Below are 26439 nucleotides of genomic sequence, written 5' to 3'. Positions count from 1 at the left end.
GTATGATGTGTGTGTGTGTGTGTGTGTGTGTGTGTGTGTGTGTGTGTGTGTGTGTGCCCTTGGACCCTCTGGATTATGAGTCACCTGATAGGGGTTCTTGGAAATGAACCTGGATTCTCTAAAAGAGCTGGAATTACTCTCAATCATGGAGATATCTCTATAGGAGGACTTTCTTTTCTGCTGTCAGCCCCAAATAATGAAACAGCGACTTCTTATTAATTATGAAAGCTCGGCCTAGAGCTTAGGCCTGTTCCTAACTAGCTCTTATAACTGAACTCACTTATATTAATCTACATTCTGTCATGTGGTGTTACCTCTCTTTCATCTTACACTTCCTGTTTCCTCTCCGTTTGACTGGTGACTTCGTTCTTCTTCCCAGAGTCCTCTCTGTCCCTGGAAGTCCCACCTAACTTCTTTCTGGCTATTGGTTGTTCAGCTCTTTATTAAACCAATCACAGCAATATATTTCACACAGTGTACAAATATCCCACAACATATCTCTCCAGTCCCAGGAAGAAATCTGTAAGGGGCTCCTTCATGTTCAGAGTCAAGGCAAAGCCTCTCTGCTGTCAGGGAACAGTTTCCTCCAGTGTTGCCCCATTCCTCTGCTACCTGAGCTTTGTGTGGGAGGTCAGCTTCAGTCTCAGGGTTTCTTTGACCCAAGGTCTTGTCTTCAGTTTCCATATAAGCATTTAACCCTAAGCTTTAACTGTCAATTAATATGGTGAATTGAATGCCTCATGATGGGTAAGGAAAGGGTTAGAGGTCTACATAAAAATTTTGCGAGGTGGAAAGCAGATAGATAAAAAGTAGCCAATTTACCAATCAGAATCCTGAAATCACAGCCCCGAATAGAAAAACTCAGCTCGGATGAGGAATATGGCTCAGTCAGCAGGAGATCCCAGTGCCACAAACTGGGCATGATGGTGCACTTGGACATGGAGACACACAGATCAGAAATTCAAGGTCATTTTCAGGTACATAGTGAGTTTGAAGCCAGCCTGGGATACACAAGACCCTGCTTCAAAATAAGTAAATGAAAATCAAACATAAGTCAGTAAACCAGAAACCCATGTTGATTTTTTTAAACTAACAATGCTCTTTATAGTTGCATAGTATTCGATGACAGAATACACCATTATGCAGTTACCTTTTTTTTTTCCTCCAAGACAGGGTTTCTCTGTGTAGCCTTGACTGTCTTTGAACTTGTTTTGTAGACTAGGATGCCCTCAAACTCAGAGATCTGCCTGCCTCTGCCTCCCGAGTGCTGGGATCAAAGGCGTGCGCCACTATTCCTGGCTCTATGTATTTTTCTTCATTGTGGAATTCATTAGCTCTTTCTGGTGTTTTATGTGATAAGCATAATATTGAATAAAATTCCTTTTTTGGATAATTACCAAATTCATCTTCTGTATAGTAAAGGATAAAAGCAAGAGATTACTCTGGAATGCTCTTAAGAAAGGTCCTGGGTTTGATTCCCATCACCCACATGGTGGCTCAAAAACCACCTCTAATTCCCATCTCAGTGGATTAGCGCCCTCTTCTGGTCTGGAAGCACATGATGCACAGGCAAAACACTTTTTTTTTTTTTAAACATTAACAATAAAATAAAAAGAAATTCCCTCTTGTGTTGGAGCTCTTTGTCTGTTATGTCTCCAATATTGTGCTCATTCTTGGATCCACCCTGATTTTCTTAAAGCATGTATCGCAGTAGTTTCCCAAGAAAGGCTGTGTGAAAAAGTATTCCAGGATTTGCACAGCTTCTGGTACTAGTATCAAGAAATCCACAGCTACTTTAATGTTTGATATTTTGTTGCTAACCTGGTTTTCTATGTCAGGAAACCTACAGGTTCCTCTTTTCATCCTTCCAGTTCTGGGTTTTACAATGATGTAGTTTAGTAAGGGTTAATTTCTATACCTTGGTGCTGGAACTGAGTAGAACCTCCTTCCCACGATTCTTTCCCTCCCTTCCTCTCGTTCTTTCTTTATGCATGGATGTGTGTGGCCTAACGTGCATGTGTTTATGTGGGGCATGTGAGTGTGCGTGTGTGGGGAGGCCAGACGTTGATCTTAAGTGTCTTCCTTGATCCTTTTTGAAGCATGATCATAATTAGTCTTAACAATAAAAACCCAGAGTCAGATATCGAAGTTGAAAGCTGAAAAATCAGAGAAGCAGAGCAGCCAGCCACCAGAGACTTCTTACCTCTACAAAATCTCAGACTGAATAAAGCATCCTGTCTACAAATCCTCAGACTGAGTGGGGCCTGAGATCCTGTCTCCACCCCCTTATATTCCTGTCTCCACCTCCCAAGTGCTAGGATTAAAGGCCTGTGCCACCACTGCCCGGCTCTGTTTCTCTTTTACACTGATTCAATCTGGTGTAGCTCAGGGTGACCTTGAACCCCTAATCTTCCTGCTTCCTCCTCCCAAATGCAGGGATTAAAGATGTATGCCATCACTGCCTGGCCTCTATGGTTAACTAGTGGTTAGCTCAGCCCTCTGATCTCCAGGCAAGCTTTATTTGTCAGAACACAAACAAAATATTACATAACACCTTCTCCACTCTGTTTACCGAGGCAGGCTCACTAGCAGAACTGGGAACTCTCGGATTCCACTAAATTTCACTAGGCACCTTGTGCTGTGGATTCCACTATCTCCACATCAGCAGTGCTGGATTACAGGCAGCCTGGGGATCCGAATTCTGATCCTCACATTTGCAAAGCAGGCATTTTATCCACTGAGCTGTCTCCTCAACCCTCTACTAAGTGGACCATTTCTACCTGAAAATGTATCTTCAAGGTTTGGGAAATATTAAATGATTAATTTAGAAACCCCAACATTCTCCTTTATCAGTTACAATTAACATTTAATTCAATCCATTAATTACTTTGAGTTTAGGTCTGAACTGAAGGTGACTCTCTCTCTTCCCCCCCCACACACTCTCTCTCTCTTTCTCTCTTCTTCTTCTTCTTCTTCTTCTTCTTCTTCTTCTTCTTCTTCTTCTTCTTCTTCTTCTTCTTCTTCTTCTTCTTCTTCTTCTACCCGAATGGTTGTGAATGGTTGCTCTGATCCTATCTCCCTCCCTCTCCTCTGCTCTCCTCCCCCTCCTGAGCCCCTCCCCCTCCTCTGCCCCCACCCCCTGCATTCTCTCCCTTCTCTTCCCCTCCCTTTTTTCCTTTCTTTTTTTTCCCTTCCCTCCCCCTCTCTCTTTGGCAGGGTCTCATGTAGCCCAGGCTAACCTCAAAGTCACTATGTAGCCAAGGATGACCATGAACTCCTGATCCTCCTGCCTCCACCTCCTCATTGCCAGGATTCCTGGCATGTGCCACCACATCTGGCTTCATCCTGAGGCTTTAATAATGGCTTCAGCTGATCAAAGGCCAGACCTCTACAGTGAGGCATTATTCCCTCCAGTGGGGGGCAGCACTGAGCATAAACAGCAGCCCTTATGTGTCAGCAGTGGTGGCAGACTGAACACAAGAGATTCAGGGAGAGAGAGAGAGAGAGAGAGAGAGAGAGAGAGAGAGAGAGGAGGGGAGGGGAGGGGAGGGGAGGGGAGGGGAGGGGAGGGGAGGGGAGGGGAGGGGAGGGGAGGGGAGGGGAGGGGGGGGGGGAGGGGAGGGGAGGGGAGGGGAGGGGAGGGGAGGGGAGGGGAGGAGAGGAGAGGAGAGGAGAGGAGAGGAGAGGAGAGGAGAGGAGAGGAGAGGAGAGGAGAGGAGAGGAGAGGAGAGGAGAGGAGAGAGAGAAGAAGAAGAAGACCATTGTCAGAAGCAGGAAATTTGAAAGACCATCTTACCCTGTCTAGGCAGAGTTCAGTAGTCACTTTTCCCTGTGTCCTGCTCGTCTGGAAAGGACAGTGTTCATGCTGTCAGAAGGTGAGGCAAAGGCAGTTCTTTGCCCAGCAGGCCATTTTGTGCCAAAAAGAAGACAAATTTCCAAACAGAAATGTCTCAGAAGCCCAACATTCTCTCAGGATCAGATCGGTGCTGCCAGGAGCAATCGTATCTCATGTCAATGGAATTCTAAGTTATCAAAACATTTAAATGCTTGCCGGGCGGTGGTGGCGCACGCCTTTAATCCCAGCACTCGGGAGGCAGAGCCAGGCGGATCTCTGTGAGTTCGAGGCCAGCCTGGGCTACCAAGTGAGTTCCAGGAAAGGCGTAAAGCTACACAGAGAAACCCTGTCTCGAAAAACCAAAAAAAAAAAAAAAAAAAAAAAAATTTAAATGCCATATTCTTTAGGTCTATGAAGTGTTTGAAGATTACCTATCCATCTGACATATGTTTCCGTAAATCTGGAGAACCTAACTAACATAACTATAGAAATGACAAGCATGAATGACTATAATTCTGTAAGTCTTATCTACTTAAATAACCTAAGGACTAAGGCTTCACATTAACAAGGTAAACACTCTATAAGCAGATGTACCATATAAGGACAATGACCTCAAAATTGTGACAATACACAATATATATTAAACATAGGTAGAAATGTATAGTGCAATATGTAATATGACAATATTCTTTTTTTAAAAAAAGATTTATTTATTATTATGTATACAGTGTTCTGCTTGCATTGTCTGCAGACCAGAAGAGGGCACCAGATCTTGTTACAGATGGTTGTGAGCCACCATGTGGGTGCTGGGAATTGAACTCAGGACCTCTGGAAGAACAGTCAGTGCTCTTAACCTCTGAGCCATCTCTCCAACCCCGACAATATTCTTTTTTTTTTTTTCAAGACAGGGTTTCTCTGTGCAGCTTTGTGCCTTTCCTGGAACTCACTTGGTAGCCCAGGCTGGCCTCGAACTCACAGAGATCCGCCTGCCTCTGCCTCCCGAGTGCTGCGATTAAAGGCGTGCGCCACCACCGCCCAGTATCGACAATATTCTTAATATGAATCAATATACAAAATATCCTAAACAGAGGTAGAACATACATACAGTAAATACATAGAGTAAAATACAATTTTACATTTGTATCAATATACAAAATATTTCAAACAGGAGTAGAAATATATGTACAATACAATTATAGTTTTGTATTTATATCAATATACAAATTATCTTAAATAGGAATATAAGAATAGCTTATATTTGTATCAAACATACAAGAATCCATATCAGTGCAAATTATCTAAGGCTGGTAGTTTGCTAAAACAGTTTACTAGTAGATACAATAATCTACCTTAATATACTATACCTATCCATTCCCCCTTTTCTTGTCTAAAGGCGAATACTGAGTCTAAATTTTACTGTTCTATCCCCAACCCTATAACCATCCATCCATAACCATTAGAAAAATGAAACATTTGGGAAAGGGGCACCAATTTCTTAGAATTGCTTCTTGCTACTTAGGGGGCGATGGTATTTCCATGGGTTTCTGTAAGAAAGCTTAGTTAGGTCTCAATAGGACTAGCTGTAGAGTTTTCAGCTAGTCTCAGAATAATGGGTAAGATTGTCTGAGATTCTGGCTAGAAGTGTAGTATGATGGACATCTTAGAACTATCCTCAAGAATTATCAGTCCAAGGCTGATCATTGAGTAAGATTCTTAGGTACCATGGCATCTTTCTGGACCAAGTAGAGTCGTTGTTGTGGGGCCCCATCTTCCTTATGGAGACTTCAGAGATTGCTATTGGAAGGACTTATTTTTCACTGTAGAAACTTGAGCATTATTAATATCAAAATGGAAAGTTTGGATTTAGGGGGATTTGAGGAATGGCTTCCAGAAATAAAAATAAGCATGGAAAGAAATAGAATCTTGACAACAATGGTCCCCAGATTATTGGTTTTTTTCTGTCTCACACCAATCGGCTCTTCCGATATGAGACAGAATCCCCTAATGTTTCTTTTAGCAGTATGCTTGGGCTTAGAGAAGGAGAGAGCCACATTCCAACTCCAAAGCCAGCTTGATTTATAATTGAATCAGGACCATAACTGTTCTAGAGTAAAAGAGATATTGATGTCAGGCAGTGAGATATTACCCTGTAGAGTATATTGGTACCAATAGCTCCTTCCCTTGATTTCTTGAAGATGGGTATTTCTATTATCCCATAGAGACAAAAAACAGAACCCTGCCCCAACCCTTATTTGCTGAGTTTTTCTTACAACTTGTAGAGTTGTCCCATTGGTGGATGACCTATTACTCCTCCTCACAAAGGTTTCTCCTGTTTGAAGTGAATTTTTATTAATTTTATAGGTATCCATAGCTTTTCTTCTCCTGCAGAAACAGAAGCAAAACCCCTTCCTCATCATAGGATGTATCCTGGTTTCCATTCTGAGGTCAACACATCTTTGACATAAACCGGTTGGTTTAGCTCAGGAGTTTTTTCTGTTGTTCAGTGTCTCTCCCCAGCTGTTGTCCCCTTCTCATCAACACTGAGAAAACTCAAAGTTAATAAAGCATTATGTAACCTATTTCTAAGAGTCATTGTTACCTCTTTCTGTTTATTTAGAATATCCTTTAAAGTTTGATTGGATCTTCCTATGACTGCTTGGCCTGTGGGATTACGTGGTATACCTGTAACATGCTTTATATTGTAATAAGCAATAAATTGTATCATTTTACTAGAGACATATGATGGAGCATTGTCAGTCTTAATTCATACAGGTATACTCATGATGGCCATAACTTCTAACAAATGTGTGATTGACTACAGCCTTTTCAGGACTCAGAGCAGTTGTCCATTGAAATCCTGAATGGGTGTCAATAGTATGGAGTACATACTTTAATCTTCAAAACTCCGTGAATGAAACACATCCATCTGCCAAATTTCATTTCTTTGTATACCCTTAGTATTACTTCCTACAGGTAATGGAGCTTGGTTATAGAAGGAACAAATAGGACATTTTTTTGCAATTTCCGTGGCTTGTTGTTAAGCGATGGAAAAGTCCTTTTTCAAACCTTTGCTATTTACATGGTGTTTCTTATGAAATTCTGAGGCTTTTAGCACATTACCTATTAATAATTGATCAATCTCATCATTACCTTGTGCTAGAGGACCTGGCAGACCCGTATGGGACCTGATATGTGTTATATATATAGAATGTTCCCTATTTCTGATGATTTCCTGTAATTGTGTAAATAGTGAAGTTAATTCTGTGTTATCAGGAATAAATTCAGCAGTTTTAATATGTAAAACAACTCTCTGCATATTGAGAGTCAGTAACTATATTAAGAGGTTCTGTGAAGTCCATTAGTTCCATAAGAATGGCACACAGTTCTGCCTCTTGAACAGAATTGTAGGGGCTTTGAACCACTTTACTTAAATCTCCTTATTTCTATCCTGCCTTTCCTGATTTATTTGCATTAGTATAGAATGTGGGGACTCTAGAGATTGGTTTTTGCCATATAATGTGAGGAAGGACCAATTCAGTTCCTTTTATAAATTCTATTCTTTTGCTTTTGGGATAACAATTATTAATTTCTCCTAAAAAGTTACTGCAGGCTCTTTGCCAGTATTCATTATCCTTCCATAAAGAGAAAATTTCCTCATTAGTTAAAGGTACTACAATTTCAGCTGGGTCCATTCCTGTCAACTGACAAGGTCTTAATTTTCTTTTTAGAATAAAATCAGAGATCTTTTCAACATAAGTCTTTAACTTCTTACTCGGTTTACATGGTAGAAATACCCATTCCAATATAATATCTTCCCTCTGCATTAAAATCCTGTGGAGGAGTATCTGGAGAGGAGTATGACCAGAATGCAGCTAAGGTCTGGATTCACATGATCCACATGTGCCTCTTGTATTTTCTTTTCTACTAGAGCCAATTCCCTCTCAGCTTCAGCTGATAACTCTATTGGACGATTTAAGTCCTTGTTCGTTTTTACGGTATTGGCCAAATTTACTAGTCCATCTTTAGGTATTCCAATGATGGTCTGTAAGTTGGAAATGCTTCCTAACAATTTTTGAAAATCATGAAGAGTCCACAATCAATCTCTCCTGAGTTGTACCTTTTGGGGTCTAATTTTTTATAAATCTATCTTATATCCTAAGTAATTAATAGAATTTCCTTTTTGTATTTTTTCAGGAGCAATTTGTAATTCCCAGTGAGGCAAAACTTTCTGTACTTCTTCAAACAAATTTTCTAATGTACCTAACTTTGGATCAGCTAATAAAATAACATCCATATAACATCCATTATAGATTGTGGAAATTTTGCATAAATTATTTCCAACTGTTTTTTACACAAAATATTGGCATAGGATAGGGCTATTTAACATTTCCTGTGGGAGGACCTTCTATTGATATCTCTTGACTGGCTGAGGGAATTATTATAAGTAGGTACTACGAAGGCAAATTTTTCTCTATCCTTTTTTGTGGAGGTTTGGTAAAAAAAAAAACGGTCTTTTAAGTCAATAACTATAATAGGCCATTCTTTAGGTAACAGAGAAGGCAAGGGCCTTCCATTCTGTAGGGAGCCCATAGGCTGAATTACTTTATTTATGGCTCTTAGATCTGTTACCATTCTCCAATTACCAGATTTCTTTTTAATAACAAATACAGGAGAATTCCAAGAGCTGGTAGATTCTTCAATATGTTGTACAATTAACTGCTCTTGAACCAGCTGTTCTAAAGCTTGTAGTTTTTCTTTTGTCAAAGGCCATCGTCCAACCCAGACAGGTTTATCAGTTAGCCATTTTAAAGGTAGGGCCGTTGGTACTCCTGAGAGTTCAACAGCAGTTGTGTTCTGTTTATGTACAGCCTGAATGGTTGGTGGCTGTTTTTTTTTAATAGTATCTTATATTATTCTCAGAAATATGAATTGGTCTATATTTTACTTTTGATATTAGAGGAATATTAATCTGGGCATTCCATTGCTGTAGCAGATCTTAGACCCAAAGATTCACTGCTACATTTGCCACATATGGCTTCAGCCTTCCTCTCTGTCCTTCTGGCCCTATGCATTCAACCCATGTCAAACTTTGTTTTACCTGAGATACAGTTCAATCCCTAGAAATTGGACATCTGCCTCTTGAAGAGGCCAATTCAGACGCCATGATTTTGGTGTAATTATAGTCACACCTGCGTCACCAATCCTTCCAGGACAATGTGGTTAATTTGCACTCTAAGCTTTGGTCTTTGTTCACTTATGGAGGTCTGCCAAAATACTGGTTTTATGGTGATTTTTTTGAATTTTCGATTCCTCTATCAAAGCTGTTCTATCATATAGTATAGTATCTTTCTTTACATTAGGCACTGGGTTATTTAATTGTCCTGGGGAGGAATTTCCTCTACAGTGATTGGAAATGTTTGGGCCACATTCAATTTGGGGGCCTGCAAGAGGCCCCCCTAAGGCATTTTCTGCTGGTAAAGCATTGCCTCATATGTCTCTTATTGATCTGCATTCATTGGTCCAATGTCGGCCTTTGCCACATCTGCATAATCCAGAAGGTTAGGGTCTCCTGTTTGGGTTATTTCTAGAAGAAACATTGCTTCTAGGAGCACCCTGTGTACAATGTCTTCTTATATGACCTGGCTAATTGGTTACCACAGTTAAAACATTTGTTACCTTGATGCCTCCTTCCACCTTTAGAAATAGCGTCTCCTATCCAAGCTTCATTACCATAGTTAGGAGACTCAACACCATTTATATTTTGAATCCATTCCTCCAATGATGCTGACCTGACCATTAAGAGTGTAAGTATTCTTTTGCATTCTGTATTAGCATTTTCAAAAGCCAAAGATTAAGTTAATACTTGTCTTAATTGTGGGTCTGATATTGTCTTGTTTATAGGCTTGGTCAGTCTTTGTAAAAAAAATCGGTAAATGGTTCTTCTGAGCCTTGGAAAACCTTTGTATATAGCTCAGTTGGTTTCTCTGGTTTTTGGAATTTTCCCCCCAAGCATTTAAAGCTGCTGTATGGCATAGGGATAATGTATGCTCATCCATGGTAGTTTGTACATTTATATCAGCAAAAGTGCCGCCACCAAGAATTTGATCTTGGAAGATCTCAAAACCTCTAACTTTACCTTGCTGCTCAAAGGCCTTAGCTTCTTCTCTTAACCAGCTTTTCCATTGTAACTGCTGGCTATATTCTAGCACAGCTGAGATTAACTGAGTCGAGTCATCTGGTATTATTCTATTTCTAGAAGACCATGTATTTTACAATGGCAAGAAGTACCACCTCCTTCATGCCCTAGAGCCCAAGGTCATGGATGGAGCAAACGCCACTCCAGGGGCTGAAGGGGTAACTTAGGGTTTGTTGCTGTTGCCTTCTGCTCAAACTGGGTTCCCAGCACGCACACTGCCTATAACTTCAGCTCCTGGGGATCTGACACCCTGTTCTGGCTTCTACAGGCCCCTGTACACACGGCATGCACACACAGAGGCATGTTATACACATGCACAAATAAATAAAAAACGAGTTAAATTAAGTGCACGGATGGAGGTGGTGCCGTTAGACTCGTGTTCACTGCCCTTTCGCCGGTTCATAATTCTCTTCTCATTCCTTGCCCCAACTCCGTTTATCAAAGCAGGGTTGAAAATTTCTTACCAGTGTCTATATGTCATTTTGTAGGTGGTAGCCCATATATACCCAGGGTGTAGCTTACTTATTTGTGACACTTTGACCTGGTTCCCCATTATCTGTGCTCTGTGCTGCTGTGGAGTTTTTTTGTTTGTTTGTTTTTTGTTTTTGTCCTGCTGCTGTAGAGTTATGTGATGAGGGACATTAGATATATTTTTACATTACATTTTAAATTATCTATCTATCTATCTATCTATCTATCTATCTATCTATCTATCTATCCTCTATCTATCTATCTACCTATCTATCTATCTATCTATCTATCTATCATCTATCAATCTATCTATCTGTCTGTCTGTCTGTCTGTCTGCCTATCTATCTATCTATCTATCTATGAGAGAGCATTACGCCACCACATGCACATGAAGGTCAGAGGATAACTTGTGGGAGTCAGTTCTCTCCTCCCACCATGTGGGTCCCAAGGATCGAGCTCCATCGTTGGACTTGGCATAAAGCATCCCTACCTATTGAGCAATCTCACCCCCCATGGGAACCTCTCTTATGAGCATGTGACTTCTGCTGGGTGTGGTGGTGCACACATGTAATTCTAGCATTTGGAGGTGGAAGCAGGAAGAGCAGGTGTTTGAGGCCAGCCTCAGGTGTTGGGGAGCTAGAGGGTAGCTGTCTTATGACGAAATGGATTGTTAGAGAATTTTAGGCTTCATTATTCCTGAGTTGGAGAGAATTCTCAGCTGCAAGATGAGGGATAAATTCTTCTCTCTCGCTCTCTTTTTTACTTTTTTTGAGATAGAATTTCTTTGTGTAACAGCCCTGGCTGTACTGGAACTCCCTCTGTAGACCAGACTAGCCTCAAACTCTTAGAGATCTGCCTGCCTCTGCCTCCCGAGTGCTGGGGTTAAAGGTGTGCACCACCACCGCCTGGCATGCTCAGCTTTTATAGGCATTCTTGGGATTCAAATTCAGATCCTTACATTTGACTGGCAGGTGCTTTACCCAGTGAGCCGTAGCCCCAGTCCTGAAAGGGCCCTTAAAAATGTTAGGTTATAAATCCATTTGTAGGCAGAGTTTTTGCTGGGACCATCAACTCCAAAATAAACACACAAAGACTTAATATTAACTATAAATGCTTGGCTAACAGTTCAGGCTTATTCCTAACTAGCTCTTACAACTTAAATTAACCCATGTCTATCAATCTACATTCTGCCTGTTACTTCCCTTTCATCCTTCACTTCCTGTGTCCTCTCCAATAGCTGGCTGGTGACTCCTCTGACTCTGCCCTTCTTCTTCCCAGTGTCCTTAGTCTGGTTCTCCTGCCTGACCTTATCCTGTCCAGCTATTGGCCAGTCAGCTTTTTTACTAAATCAATCACAGTGACATATATAACAACTCTAGCTGTCCTGGAACTCCTTTTGTAGACCAGGCTGGCCTCGAACTCACCAAGATCCACCTGTCTCTGCCTCCTGAGTGCTGGGATTAAAGGCACATGCCACCATCATCTGGTTGTAAATCTTTTCTTAAGTCATTGTAGCTATGAAATTGGACAGTAGCAAAATACAATCTACCTGTTAGCAACCAGTGAAATGATTGCCTGCAGATACAAGCATAGGGAAAGTCTAACCCCATTGTGCTGTTGAGAATGTGGAGGGCCAGCAGGGCTGACTGAGCATGTGCTTTTGCACATGCCTGATGACCTGAGTTTATTCCTGCATCCCGCAAGGTGGCTGGAGAGATCTGAAAGTTGTCCTTTGACCTCCACACATGCCCTGTGGCCTGGGTGCACCTGTGTTCACTCATTTGTGAACACGCAATAAATAAATATTTAAAAAGGAAGTGGTGTGTGGGACCCAGCAGAGATGTAGGTCAGTTGATAGCCAGCCTTGCCTCACAGCACAGGGTCCTGGGATCCATCCCTGGCACCACATAAGTAGCCTGTGGATGTTAAAGAAGCACTTTGGACTCGTGCCAAGACAGCGTCTTTCCTCCTCTCGTTCTGTTCACGTCCACCTGCCTGCCTCATCCTACAGAACAAGTACACCTTTGTACCATGGGACTCCTAGCCCAGACTTTAGGGTTTCACACCATTCATACTTGACTCTGTCAGAACTGCTCATCTATTCCATCCGTAGAATTTTACTCTATGCAGGCAAAATGCCAGCTGCCAACCCAGTGGACTGACCATCAACCTGGCCCGGGGTCCTGTTTTCTCTGTAGCGCCCGAGTTCAAATCACTGGGCCCTCTGCCTTTGATTCTGCTCAGTGGAATGACCCCCGTTATCCTTCTCTCAAAGTAGCCTTCCAGGCAGACTGATGCTAGCCAGGACCGTGTTTCAAATGACCTTGGAGCCGCCCTCAGACGCGCTTCCCCCGCGATACTGCTGGGGGCCTGCAGGGGGCGCTCCCGCCCAGGACTGGCCTCCCGGCAGGACCGACTTTCGGTGGAGCTCGGCTTTCTTATGCCTGCAGTCTCTTTAACAATGAAGCTTGCGTTTGTTTAACTGTGACCCGGTGGCACAGCTGGGGGCCCAGAAGTACTCTGTGTCGCTTTGTTATTTTAGGTTTCATAAGCAGCTAGGAAGTGACATTCAAAATGACATCCTCGGGGCACAACGCCAGAAACCAAGTCTTTCCCCTCCTGGGTAGACTGGGACGCCACCGCGGTGCCACGCCAGCAGCCAGGGTGCCGGGTGAGATCCATGCCTGCTTTTTAGTGGTACGGGCTGGAGAGAGAAAACCCTGCCTCTTCTGAGGACCAGCCTGAGATGAACTGTAGTTTGTTCACAACCGAGTTTTCCTCCAATTGATGGAGCTTCTTTTTCAGTCAATAAAATATAAAAAGAAACCGAAGACGGAGGTTCCGACATAGTTGTTGAATTACCCCAGTTAATATGTCACCACTGTGTGGAGTAACTTGAATGTCTGAATCGGGCCGTGGTCTTATCAGATGGTGGCCGGAATTCCTGGAAAATCGGTATTTCACTGCGGTGGGACCAAGGAGTTGCTGGCCTTGCCAACCGAAAGTGGACTAAAACAAGGCTGTTGGGTTTAGCAATACAAATATGCACTCTCAGTTAAATGTGCATTTCAGACACCAAACTCCTGCCTCTCATTTTGTTTGTTTGAGACAGGGTCTCACTGTGCAGCTTTGACTGGACTGGAACTCCCTATGTAGACCAGGCTAGTCTGGAATTCACCTGCCCCTGCCCCCCAAGTGCTGGGATTCAAGGTGTGTGCCATTCTGCCCAGTCTTACTTTAAAATTTTTTTTAATGTTCAGTACATACTAAAAATCAGTTTCGGGGCTGGAGAGATGGCTCAGAGGTTAAGAGCACCAACTGCTCTTCCAGAGGTCCTAAGTTCAATTCCCAGCACCCACAGGGTGGCTCACAACCATCTGTAATGAGATCTGGCACCCTCTTCTGTGTACGTAATAAATAAATAAATCTTTTTAAAAAAAAAAAATCAGTTTCTTCTGTTGAAATTCAAACTTGCATGGTGTGACACATTTAACCTCAGTACTCAGGAGGCAGGCAGATCCCTATGAGTTGAGGCCAGTCAGTTCACATTTAAGCCTATATTCATCTGGTAATCCGAACAGGAAGAGAAGACCCAATCTAAAAGACTTTAGACCGGTTCTCAACCTGTGGGTTGCGATCTCCATGGGCCCAGATGACCCTTTCATAGGGGTTACATATCAACATTTACATTATGTTTCATAACAGTAGCAAAATTAAAGTTATGAAGTAACAGTGAAATGATTTTATGGTTAAGGGTCCCCACAGCATGAGGAACTGTATTGAAGGGTCACAGCGTTAGGAAGGCTGAGAATCACTGTTTGGGCCTTCATTATCGTTTTACATAAGCCACTATGAAAGGTTTGGAGTATGTCTTCCCATATACTATTCGTGCACATATAGAAGTATGTGTGTGGTTTCTACATTTGTAGCTAAGTGACTTTGGAAGAGTAACCTAACCTGTCTGGGTCTTGTTTTTTGTTTTTTTTTTTTTTTTAAGATTTCTTAGGGCAGCGGTGGTGCATGCCTTTAATCCCAGCACTAGGGAGGCAGAGCCAGGCAGAACTCTGTGAGTTCGAGGCCAGCCTGGTCTACATAGCGAGATCCAGGACAGGCACCAAAACAACACAGAGAAACCCTGTTTGGAAAAACAAAACAAAACAACAACAACAAAGTTATTTTAGCCAGGCAGTGGTGGCCCATGCCTTTAATCCCAGCACTCGGGAGGCAGAGGCAGGTGGATCTCTGTGAGTTTGAGGCCAGCCTGGTCTACAGAGTGAGTTCCAGGAAAGGCACAAAGCTACACAGAGAAACCCTGTCTCGAAAAACAACAACAACAACAAAACAAACAAACAAACAAAAAAGATTTCTGCTGTGGGATGGTCTGTATGTCAAATCTGTTGCTCTGATGGGTCAATAAATAAAACACTGATTGGCCAGTGGTTAGGCAGGAAGTATAGGCGGCACTAACAGAGAGGAGAAAAGAAAGAACAGGAAGGCAGAAGGAGTCAGTGCCAGGCACCACCATGACAAACAGCATGTGAAGATGCCGGTAAGCCACGTGGCAAGGTATAGATTTATGGAAATGGATTAATTTAAGCTATAAGAACAGTTAGCAAGAAGCCTGCCACGGCCATACAGTTTGTAAACAATATAAGTCTCTGTGTTTACTTGCTTGGGTCTGAGCAGCTGTGGGACTGGCGGGTGACAGATTTGTCCTGGCTATGGGCAAGGCAGGAAAACTCTAGCTACAGATTTCTTTATTTTTATTTTATGTGTATGGGTGTTTGCCTACATGTATGCATGTGTGCCTGGTGCCCTCAGAGGTTCTTGGAATCCAGAAGAAGACATCAGTTCCCCTGGAGCTGGAGTTAGAGGTGGTTGTGAGCTGTTATGTGGGTGCTGGGAACTGAACCCAGGTCCTCTGTAAGAGCCCATAACTGCTGCTGAGCCATCTCTCCAGCCTCCATTTTTAATGTTAGTTGTCAATCTTATGAGAAGACTAATTTGTAAATTAAGCGTTATTGTCAATATGCATGGATAGAGAAAAGTGTAACATATAGCTTATGGTACTATCTAGGGCATGTATTGGGGTCTCCTGCAGACAAGGTGGGGCTAATATAATGCAGTTTGCCTGCCCTGTGGGCAGGGCACTTTGAACCCATTGCATGCCTGACAGACAAAATGTCTGAGCAAGAGAAGAGAGCGTTTGCTGTCTTAACAACTCCAAGCTGTGACACTGGCCTTCTGGAGACTTCTCAGCTTCCAAAACTGCACAAGTCAATGCCTTATGATAATTCTACACTCTCCCACCCCCACCCCAGGGCCAGCAAGGTGGCTAAGCTGGTAAAGGTGCCTGCTGTCAAGCCTGATGACCCAGGTTCAATCCCCAAGACCAACATCACAGAAGGAAAGAAACAACTTCTACACACACACACACACACACACACACACACACACACACACACACAGGTGGGGGATAGATCATATTCCCCCTTTTCTCTGGAGAATCTCAATGATTGTCTTTGTTTAATTTCTTCTAGTGTTTTTTTCTCCTCACGGTATTCACTTCCTTCATGATTTTATTTGCTCCTGTTGGCACATTCTGATTTTCACATGTCATGTCAAAAGTTTTCTCCTGATGCCCAGCGGGCACTGGTTGAAGCCTGGCACCTTGGGGAGGATTAGTAGGGTGTTCTGACTGGATAGTTGCCTTGATGCCTACATCCTTTTTAGAGATGTTTTATTTATTCTTTGAGGATCTCATACAATGTATTTTGACCAGATTCTCACTGCTCCCCTGGTGTCTACATTTTAAAGGTTAGCTCTCTAGTGAGCTGCTGGGGTGGAGGAGGCATGAGGCTGGGCCTCCAGAGCTGAGAGCTCCTGCTGCCTCTGTTCTGTCGCTGTTCGCTTAGCAACCCTGCCCTACCCTGTGACTCATGCCCAGACACCTCCCCAGCTTCTACTCTACAGTCACAGAGACAAACTTAAGCTCTTTTATTGGGGTGAGGCTGAGGGGTGTGGGGGAGGTGGTGATTCAAAGACTTGAATTACTTGCAGGTTTTGTCGTTTTGTGCTAAGGACTGAACTCTGGGCTTTACAGATGCCAGCACGCCTAGCCTTCTGCCTGCTTCTTAAACCGCATTTCTACCCATTCTCTTTATTTTCAACCCCTTCACTTCCCCCGGTAACTGGTCTACCAATTCCCAAGCCTTTGGGGGTTTCGCTAGTACAAATTAAAATTATCATTCTGTGTATTTGTGTGTGTGTGTGTGTGTGTGTGTGTGTGTGTGTGTGTGTGTGTGTGTGTCTGTCTGTCTGTCTGTCTGCCACGCCCACATGGGGAGGCCTGAGGATAACTTGTGGAGTTGATTCTCTCCTTTAACTTTATGTGGCTTCTGGGATTTGAACTTAGGTCATAGGCTCGTACAGTAGAAAGCACTATTACTGAGCTGAGCCATCTCACTGGCCTATTTTTAAAAATAATTTTCTAAAATTTGGCTTGATTCTTAACTTTTCTTGCTGCTATCTTAGGATTCTATTTTTTTTTTCAGTTCCAAGTCGTTTACTTATAAGACAGATATTAACTTTGTGTGTTCATTTTGTTGTGGACCATGTGGTACACTTTCTTACTGTGTGTATTGTATATACATGTTTTTGTATATACATATTCCTGTGGGTGTGCGCACACGTGTGTGCAGGAACACACACACACATGTGTTTGTGAAAGGCAGAGGCTGACTTTGGGTGCTTTACTGGGTCACATTCCACCTTATTTATGTATTTAAAACGTGCTTTCTTTTCGGTAAGATTCATTCATTTATTCAGTGGGTAAACGCACTGGAGTTAGGGTTGCAGGCTGTTGGATGCCACCTGACGTGCACGCTGGGAACCGAACCCGGCTCCTCTGGAGGAGCAACAAGAGTTTCTAACTCTCTCTCCAGCTCTCCACCTTCTGCTTTTGAGACAGGCTCTCTCGTGGAACCTGGACCCCATCAGCTAAGCTCTGGGCATGTGCCAGTCTCCACCCACACCTTGCCTTGGAGTTAGAGAGGCATGCTACCCTGCCTAGGTTCCAAACTCAGCCATTGTGTTGCGTGCCAGGCGCTTTACTGAGCCATCTCTCAGGCCTCACAGTTTCTTATTCTTATGTGTCCAAACCTTCACAGCAATACACTGCAAATATGAAAACTCCCTTCCTTTTTGTTTGTCCTGTTGCAGAACTGGGGATTGGGCCCAGGGCCTCATGTATGCTAGGCCAGTGCTTTGCCAATGAACTGTATGGTCTGGGCCTTCCCAGATCAATCATTAATCAAGAAAATGTCTCACAGAGCTGCCTACAAGCCAATCTGATGGCGGCAATGACAAGAAACAAACAAACAAAACTTAACCAGGACCTCTTGCTAACTTAGGTGCTTTTCTGCTTCCTGCATCTGTCCTTTCTCAAACTGCTGTCTGGTACCTTTGTACATCATGGAGGAGAGCTGGTGACGTGGGTCTCCTTGTCTTTCCCCGACGTGGTTAGCTGTTCGCTAGTAAACCTGAGGCTGGTTCAGTTGCCTGCACCACTATGGGAAGGAAGCATCGTCTCCTTTAGAGATTCTTGTTACAGAGGAATGCTGAATTCACCCAAAGACCTTTTAAAAGTCCCTATGGGTTTTTAAAAACTAGCTTCCAGTATTTCACGGTTGTTATTATTGCATTTGTGTGTGTGTGTGTGCAAATACGGGTGCATGCATGCATGCTGTATACACACACACACACACACACACACACACACACACACACACAAGTGGAAGTCTAAGGAGAATTTGCAGGATTCACTTCTCTTCTTATGCCTTGTGTGTCCTGGGGATCAATCGGGCCATTAGGCTGGCTGCAAGTGCCCCGACCCATGGAGACATCTGGCTGGTCTGCTCAGCAGTAGAACCCAGGACTTTGTGCATGCCAGGCAAGAACTCTACCAACATCCACGGCCCCTTCCCTGTGGTTTTTTTTAAAAATCCATATTCAGAAATGAAATTCATATGTAGTTTGCCTTTTAGGTTTTTTTTTTTTTTTTTTTCTTCAAGACAGGTCTCATTATGTATGTAGCTCTGGCTGTCCTGTAACTCACTGTGTAGACCAGGCTAGCCTTGAACTCATAGAGATCCACCTGCCTCAGCCTCACCTGTGCTGGGATTAAAGGCATGCACCACCACTATTTCTGGGTCTGCAGTTTTCTTTTTGATGTTGTAACTTTCAGATTTGGGCATCAATGTAATAGTGGCTTTGTTAAAAAAAAAGTTCAGAAAGCTTGCTTTCTCTGTTATGTTTCTGAAAAGTTTGACATCGTTGATATTTGGCAAGGGATCCAATAAGTTCTAGTGCCCTCCACCACATCCAGTCCCAGCAGGAAGGGGATGGCTCCCCGCCAGCAAACCCCCCTGATGGCTGCATTGAAAGCCGCTGCTCAGCAGGTACCCAAGGAAGAATTATTGAAAGAAAGTTGCAAAACCGACTTTCTAGAAGCCTTAGGGAGCCGGAAAAGGAGGAGAAGGAAAAGGAAAAGGAGGAGGAGGAAGTGAATTGTGTTGTTTGGATAAGACCATGTTTTCCTCCAGTCCACCTCCAGACAAGGCTGAGAAAACAGGACAAAGTCAATGAAATTCCTGCCACTCCTTTATCCAAGGCCCTGGCACCGCTCTTGCAGCACTGGGTCTCTTTAATTTTGTTGATGTTTTCCCCGAGGAATGATGGGAGTCTGCTGTGTACCGCTGGCCAAGGTCTGGGGTTGCCACTCACGGAGAAACAGCAGAGCATTGGGTGGGTTTGATGACCTCCCCTTTCCCTGTGGAGATGTCTAAGGTATTGTAGCTGCCTGGCCTAGCTGTCTAATCCAGCATCTAATGGTGTCTCACAGTTAATCCACTGCTGGAGGAAACCCTGGAGGAAAGGGTCTAGAAAGAGTTGGTATAAATGGGACTCCTCTTGGGCTATGTGTGCCTGTGGAAGTTGATGCCTCCTGAAGCCAAACTTTACCATCATTCTCCAGGTTATAGATCTTAGGGAAATCTGCTGGAGTCCAGCTCCAACCTGCCGAAGGGTTCTTGCAGGGAGGAGAGAGGAATGAGGAAGTGTTAGATAGAAATATAGATGGAGACGGTAAGACAGAGACACAGGACAGCTTTGGGAGGGCCCTGGGTCACTTCGAGGTTTATTCCAAAGGACTTTTTGTATAATGCCAAGGGATGAAGCAAAAGACCTCCCCCTTGCAAGATCAAAGCACAACGTACAGCCAAGTATAGACCCTTCAAAACACCTGGTAACCACGCCCCTGGCCAAATCATCCCATTATGCAGCCCTGCTGGGTAAAGCGAGCTCAGATTCTCTGAACTTGAGTAATTTGGGCCCCTACAAGATCTATGTAATGAGGGGGTTTTGAAGACATGTTCATATTTTTGTTTGTTTGTTTTTTGAGACAAGGTTTCTCTGTGTAGCCCTGGCTGTCCTGGAACTCACTATATAGACCAGGTTGGCCTCAAACTCACAGAGACTGGCCTGCCTCAGCCTCCTGAGTGCTGAGATTAAAGATGTGTACCTCCACCACCACCAGGCAACATGTTCATATTTTAAATGAGATTAGTTGTTGTTTAATATTTCTTTACACTGTGTAAAGATGCGTCATTCTGATTGGTTTAATAAAAAGCTGAACTGCCAATAGCTTAGGCAGGATTTCCCGGCAGAGAGGATGCTGGGAAGGAGGAGACTCCAGGAGACACAGAGCAAGCAGGACACTATAGAAATGAGGTAATAAAGCCATGAGGCAGAAGATAAATGAATAGAAATGGGTTAATTTAAGTTATAAGAGCTAGTTAGAGCCGGGTGGTGGTGGCGCACGCCTTTAATCCCAGCACTCGGGAGGCAGAGCCAGGCGGATCTCTGTGAGTTCGAGGCCAGCCTGGGCTACCGAGTGAGCCCCAGGAAAGGCGCAAAGCTACACAGAGAAACCCTGTCTCAAAAAAAACCAAAAAAAAAAAAAAAAAAAAAAAAAAAAAAAAAAAAAAAAGAGCTAGTTAGAAACAAGCCTTAGCTAAGGCTGAGCTTTTATAATTAATAAGAAGTCTCCATGTCATTTGTGAACTGGCAGCCCAAAGAAAAATCTGACCACACATGGCCCCAGCTATTGATATCTACTTTATAAGGTCAATTTGAAAAAATCAAGGACACATTGGGTAAAAGTTTTCTGACAGGGTCTAGCCTCTAACAATTTTCTACAAACAGCCTATTGTTATTATTGCTTTATAGGCCACCTCATACTGATGGGTGTGTCACCTCATTTTTTTTTTTTGAAGACCCAAGTTCCAATCAAAAACAAAAAACCAACCATGTAAAGCCAGGCATGGCCAGCATGACCATAGTGAAGTGTAAAACCGAGACAGGAGAATGCCCAGAACCTCCCAGGCTGGCTAGTCTCCTGCATGCCCTGGAGAAGAGACTGTCACCAGGAAGAAGGTGAACACACATGCTATGGCACACATGAGCACAGCAACACACGAATATAGGCACACATAGATAAAAGTCTTAGTTGGATTCTTAGTGACCCCAAACCAGGAGATTAGCAGGTTCTCAAGGGGAAACTCTTACAGCAGTGGATCTCAACCTTCCTGACGCCGCGACCCCTCAATACAGTTCCTCGTGTCACGGTGACCCCCACCATGACGTTATTTCACTGTTCCTCCATAGCTGTAATTTTGCTACTGTTGTGAATTAGAATGTAGATATCTGATATGTGACCCTATGGGGGCTGTGACCCACAGGTTGAGAACCACTGCTTTACAGTCATGGACCTCTGGGATTCACTTATCTGTAAAATGATAACAGACTAATAACTTCCTGTGTGTGATTGGTGGAATTAGGTCTAACCTGCTCTTCTTATTTTTCCCCTTTTCTTTTTTGGTTTTGTTGAAACAGTCTCCATGTAGCCCAGGCTGGCCTTTGTGAGAAACTTTTTTTTTTCTATCAAAGGTAGTTAGTTAGATTGACAGGGCCCATATTTCCTGAAAAGCTCCCCCCACTTCCCCTTTGTACCAATAAGTCAATCACATGGCCTGAGAAGCCAAGCTCCCAGCCATGGGATGAGATGGGTTTCCCACCATGTCAGTGATGGAAGACAGGCGCCATTTGGCCAAGGATGCTGCTGGTTAGCTCAGCTTGGGTTCCAAGGCAACCCCTTTGCAAAAGGTAATTGCCTTGCTGAATTACTTCCCCTTTTCATGTGTTCCTTTGTGAGACATGGAGATTATTCTTTTCCAACACCTTGAATGTCTGATCCTCCGGCCTCAGCCCAGGATTACAGGTGTGCACCATCTTGCCAATCTTTTGTTTTTTTCCTCTCTTGCTATGCTTAGATCTAGTCCCCAACCCCAAGTGGGGACGTCTTAGAGCAGTGGTTCTGGAGGTCAGAGGGAACATGGCAGAAATACCTTGGGGAGCCCATCCTTGATCTATGTGGGGTTTCAATTTCTTCCAGAAGGTTCAGTTCCCAGCGTTCACTTGACAGCTCACCACCATCTGTGACTCCAGTTCCACGGGACTCAACACACTCTTCTGGCCTCCTCTGGCACCAAGCAGGCAAGTGGTGCACAGACATACGTGAGGGAAAACACCCATACACATAAATACAACACGTAAAAATTGAAAAAGTGAGAATGAAATTGCATGTGGCCAATCAAAATTCTTTTGTAGTGAGCATCTTTTACAGTGACGACCTTTTTTTTAATATGGAAAAGAAGTCACGATGGGTCATTGAACTGAAAAATAAAAAAATAAAAAAAAAAACAGGATTATGGTAGGGAAATGTATATAATAACTTTTCTATAATGCTAAGGGCATGAGGACTTTAAGAAAATGTTTATTTAGTGTCTGTGTGTATATGTGTGTGGCATGTGTCATGGTGCTGCTGTGAACACAAGAAGACACCATGAAGGAGTTGGTTCCCTGCTGTGGGACGGTCTGTATGTCAAAAGAAAGGGGAAGTGCTGTGGGACGGTCTGTATGTCAAATTGCTCTGATTGGTCAATAAATAAAACACTGATTGGCCAGTGGCCAGGCAGGAAGTAGGTGGGACAAGGAGAGAGGAGAATTCTGGGAAGCAGAAGGCTGAGGCATAGAGACACTGCAGCCACCGCCATGACCAGCAGCATGTGAAGACGCTGGTAAGCCACCAGCCACGTGGCAAGGTATAGATTTATGGAAATGGTTAATTTAAGATAAAAGAACAGTTAGCAAGAAGCCTGCCACGGCCATACAGTTTGTAAGCAGTATAAGTCTCTGTGTTTACTTGGTTGGGTCTGAGCGGCTGTGGGACTGGCGGGTGACAAAGATTTGTCCTGACTGTGGGCAAAGCAGGAAAACTCTAGCTACAAATGGCGCCCAACGTGTTGGCAAGAGTTTCCACCTAAAACCTGAGAAAAGATTCTAAAACGGAACTAAAAACAGCTTCCTAATTGTCTCTCTCAAATGAGCGGCAGCCTGCCGGTTTGAGCTACTGGTGGGTTCCTAGCATGCAAGCTTGATCTGCAGTATGGCGGGAATGAGGCCTCTGCAAGTGGCACATTAAGCTGCATGGTGGATTTAGCCTTTGCTAGTACAAAAAAAGAGGTTTCTGGGCTACACGCTGTTTGGATAAAAGCACAGACCCACGATGGCTCCCAGAGCTGGCGGAAAACGTACCACCGCCATGTTGGGAAGCTGAAGTGGGCGGAGCCAGCAGCCACAGCGCCGTTTCAGGCTTAGAAGGCTGCAGTTTAAAGCAATAGGCTCAAGGTAATATAAAACATAAGCCACATAAAGATGGCTACCACACAGAGACTCTGGATTATGTTCTCTTTGATATTCGTAACTGAAGAGAAACATTTGATTGCAAAAGCTGTTGAGTTATGCCAAAATGTGTGTTTTAAAGGTACCTTAACTTCAAAATTTGGATGTAAGGATATGTTGCTTTGGAAAGGAGGCTCTGCTTTTGTTTCCACAGAAAGCCAGAGGCTATGGATTTGTTCCAGATTAAGATACATCAGGTTTGACCAGCCAAGACCACCTGAAAGGTCTCCGATGACACCATGGCCCAGATGATCCAACATCCAGAATTGTTTCAAGGCAACTGGCTCAGACGATACGGTCTCACGGACTACTCCATGATCCTAAAATTTTCTTTGTGTCCCCATAAGATACAGCGCCCCCCTCCAGCAGGAAGTAGTAAGAGAAGCTACGCCCAAATTCCCAAATATACCAAGCTGACTTTGGAGATGTGTAAAAGTTAAAACCTTCCTTTTAAAAAAAAGAAAGGGGAAGTGCTGTGGGACGGTCTGTATGTCAAATTGCTCTGATTGGTCAATAAATAAAACACTGATTGGCCAGTGGCCAGGCAGGAAGTAGGTGGGACAAGGAGAGAGGAGAATTCTGGGAAGCAGAAGGCTGAGGCATAGAGACACTGCAGCCACCGCCATGACCAGCAGCATGTGAAGACGCTGGTAAGCCACCAGCCACGTGGCAAGGTATAGATTTATGGAAATGGTTAATTTAAGATAAAAGAACAGTTAGCAAGAAGCCTGCCACGGCCATACAGTTTGTAAGCAGTATAAGTCTCTGTGTTTACTTGGTTGGGTCTGAGCGGCTGTGGGACTGGCGGGTGACAAAGATTTGTCCTGACTGTGGGCAAAGCAGGAAAACTCTAGCTACAGTTCCCTTTTCCTACCATGTGGGCCCCAGGGACCAAACCCATCACCAGGCTAGGTAACACTGAACCATCCTGAGGGCCAAGTGTGGGACCTTAAAGTCATGCTAACTGGGCTGCAGCATCACCACCACCCGGGAGCTCGACAGAGGCATGGAGTCAGGGACACCACTCCAGGCTCCCTGAACCAGGGTCTTTATGGTGATTAGATCTCCATGGGGTTGGTGTGCACAGTGACCTGGGAGATGCATTTGTTCTAGAACATGGTTCTTGTCTTGGGTGTGAATTGTGATGGAGAGTGTAAAAGAAAATCCCAAAAGCCCAGGGGCATCAGGCCAATTAAACCCCAGTCTGCAGGAGGTGGTACCTGGTGTCTGCATCACAGAACCCCTGGGAGATCACACCAAACAGCCACAGCCTGTGCGTGTGTGTGTGTGTGTGTGTGTGTGTGTGTGTGTGTGTGTCTGTGTGTGTGTCTATGTCTGTGTGTGTCTGTGTGTGTGTGTGTGTGTGTGTGTGTGTGTGTGTGTGGTGGGGCAGCTGATTTGTGGGTAAACTCCACATGACTGTCCTCTTTCCTGTGTCCTGTTTCCCTATATTTCCCCCTCTGTCTCTCTCTCACATGGATTTCTTTGTTTATTTACTTATTTATTGTTTATATACTTGATGTTTTTAGACAGGATCTCACATAGCCCAGACTGGCCTCCAACAGGCTATGCATCTGAGGATGATACTGAACATTTGATCCTCCTGCCTCCATTCCCTAGTGCTGGGATTACAGGTGTGTACCACCTCTTCTGATTATTTTCCTATATTTCCCAGTGTGTGTGTGTGTGTGTGTGTGTGTGTGTGTGTGTGTGTGTGTGTGTGTGTGTGTGCTGTCCAAAGGACAGTCTCCAGGGTCCTTTCTGAGGCTCAACTCACCTTAAATTTTTTGTTTGTTAGTTTGTTTTTTTCTAGACAGGGCTTCTCTGTGTAACAGTCCTGGCTGTCCTGGAACTCACTCTGTAGACCAGGCTGGCCTTGAATGCACAGAGATCCGCCTGCCTCTACCTCCTGAGTACTGGGATTAAATGTGTGTGCCACCACTGCCAGGCTTAAAATGTTTTTAAATTAAAACATAATTCCATCATTTCCCCCTCCCCTTTCCCTCATGAACCCACCTTGCCGCTCCTCAAACTCATGATCTCCTTTTCTTAGGTGTTCACACACACACACACACACACACACACACACCCTGTACAGTCCTTATAATGTTACTTATTTGTATGAGATTATAGGATTTCAAGGCTGACCACTTGTGATAACCAACCAGGGTCTCCTCCCTAGGGAAGTCTGTTTCTCCAGCTCTCAACACTTTAGTTGCTTACAGTTTTTGGCTCAGGGTTAAGGCCTCGTGAAGCTCCGTTTTCCGTGTTAGCGTGTCTATTGGTATCCTCCTCGTTCAGGTGGCCACGTTGGTGAGTCTTTGTCGGATGTAGCTTCTCTGACGTTTCTAGGAGACACGATCTCACAGCAGCCTTCCTGTTCCTCTGACAGTCTTTCTGCTCCCCTTTCATGCTGTTCCCCCGAGTCTTAGGCGCAGGAGTTGTGTTGTAGATGTATCCGCTGGGGATGAGCTCCCCACAATCACTTGTTGTCTGCATTTTGATCAACTGTGGTCTTCTGTAATGGTCTTGTCTGTTGCAGAGCTGTTTTAGAAAGGCCCTATGACTAGCTTTTTGAAAATGTGGGTTTGAGGGGGTGGAGAACTGGCTCAGAGGTTAAGAGCACTTGTTCTTGCAGAGGACCTGGCTTCGATGATTCCCAGCATCCACAAGGGGGCACACAACCATCCATAAGTTCAGTTCTAGGAGATCCAGTGTATTCTTTTGACCTCTGCAGATACGAGGCATGCTCATGGTGCACGTACATACATATATGCAGACATAATATAAAACAAAACAAAGGAAGAGTGGTGGTTTGAAAGAAAATGCCCCCCAAAGGGAGTGGCACTATTAGGAGGCGTGGCCTTGTTGGAGGAAGTGTGTCACTGTGGGGGTGACGTTGAGGTCTCCTATGCTCAAGCTACACCAGTGTCACAGTTCTCTTCCGTTGCCTGTGGATCAAGATATAGATCTCTCAGCTCCTTCTCCAGCACCATGTCTGCCTGCACGCCACCATGATGCCATGAGGATAATGGACTAAATCTCTGAAACTATGAGCTATCCCAACTAAATGTTT

At 43.9% G+C, this 26439-nt stretch overlaps 1 pseudogene; it reads right to left on the bottom strand.

Annotated features, from left to right (window-relative positions):
• Nucleotides 1–25862, bottom strand: part of LOC121824659 (retroelement silencing factor 1-like) — a 33476-nt pseudogene extending 7614 nt beyond the window's left edge.
• Between the last annotated feature and the right edge of the window lie 577 nt (nucleotides 25863–26439).

The sequence above is a fragment of the Peromyscus maniculatus genome, chromosome 21 (genome assembly GCF_049852395.1).
Source record: "Peromyscus maniculatus bairdii isolate BWxNUB_F1_BW_parent chromosome 21, HU_Pman_BW_mat_3.1, whole genome shotgun sequence".
Lineage (NCBI taxonomy): Eukaryota > Metazoa > Chordata > Mammalia > Rodentia > Cricetidae > Peromyscus > Peromyscus maniculatus.
Note: the sequence above shows the minus strand (reverse complement) of the source record. Positions and strands in the feature narration are given on the sequence as shown.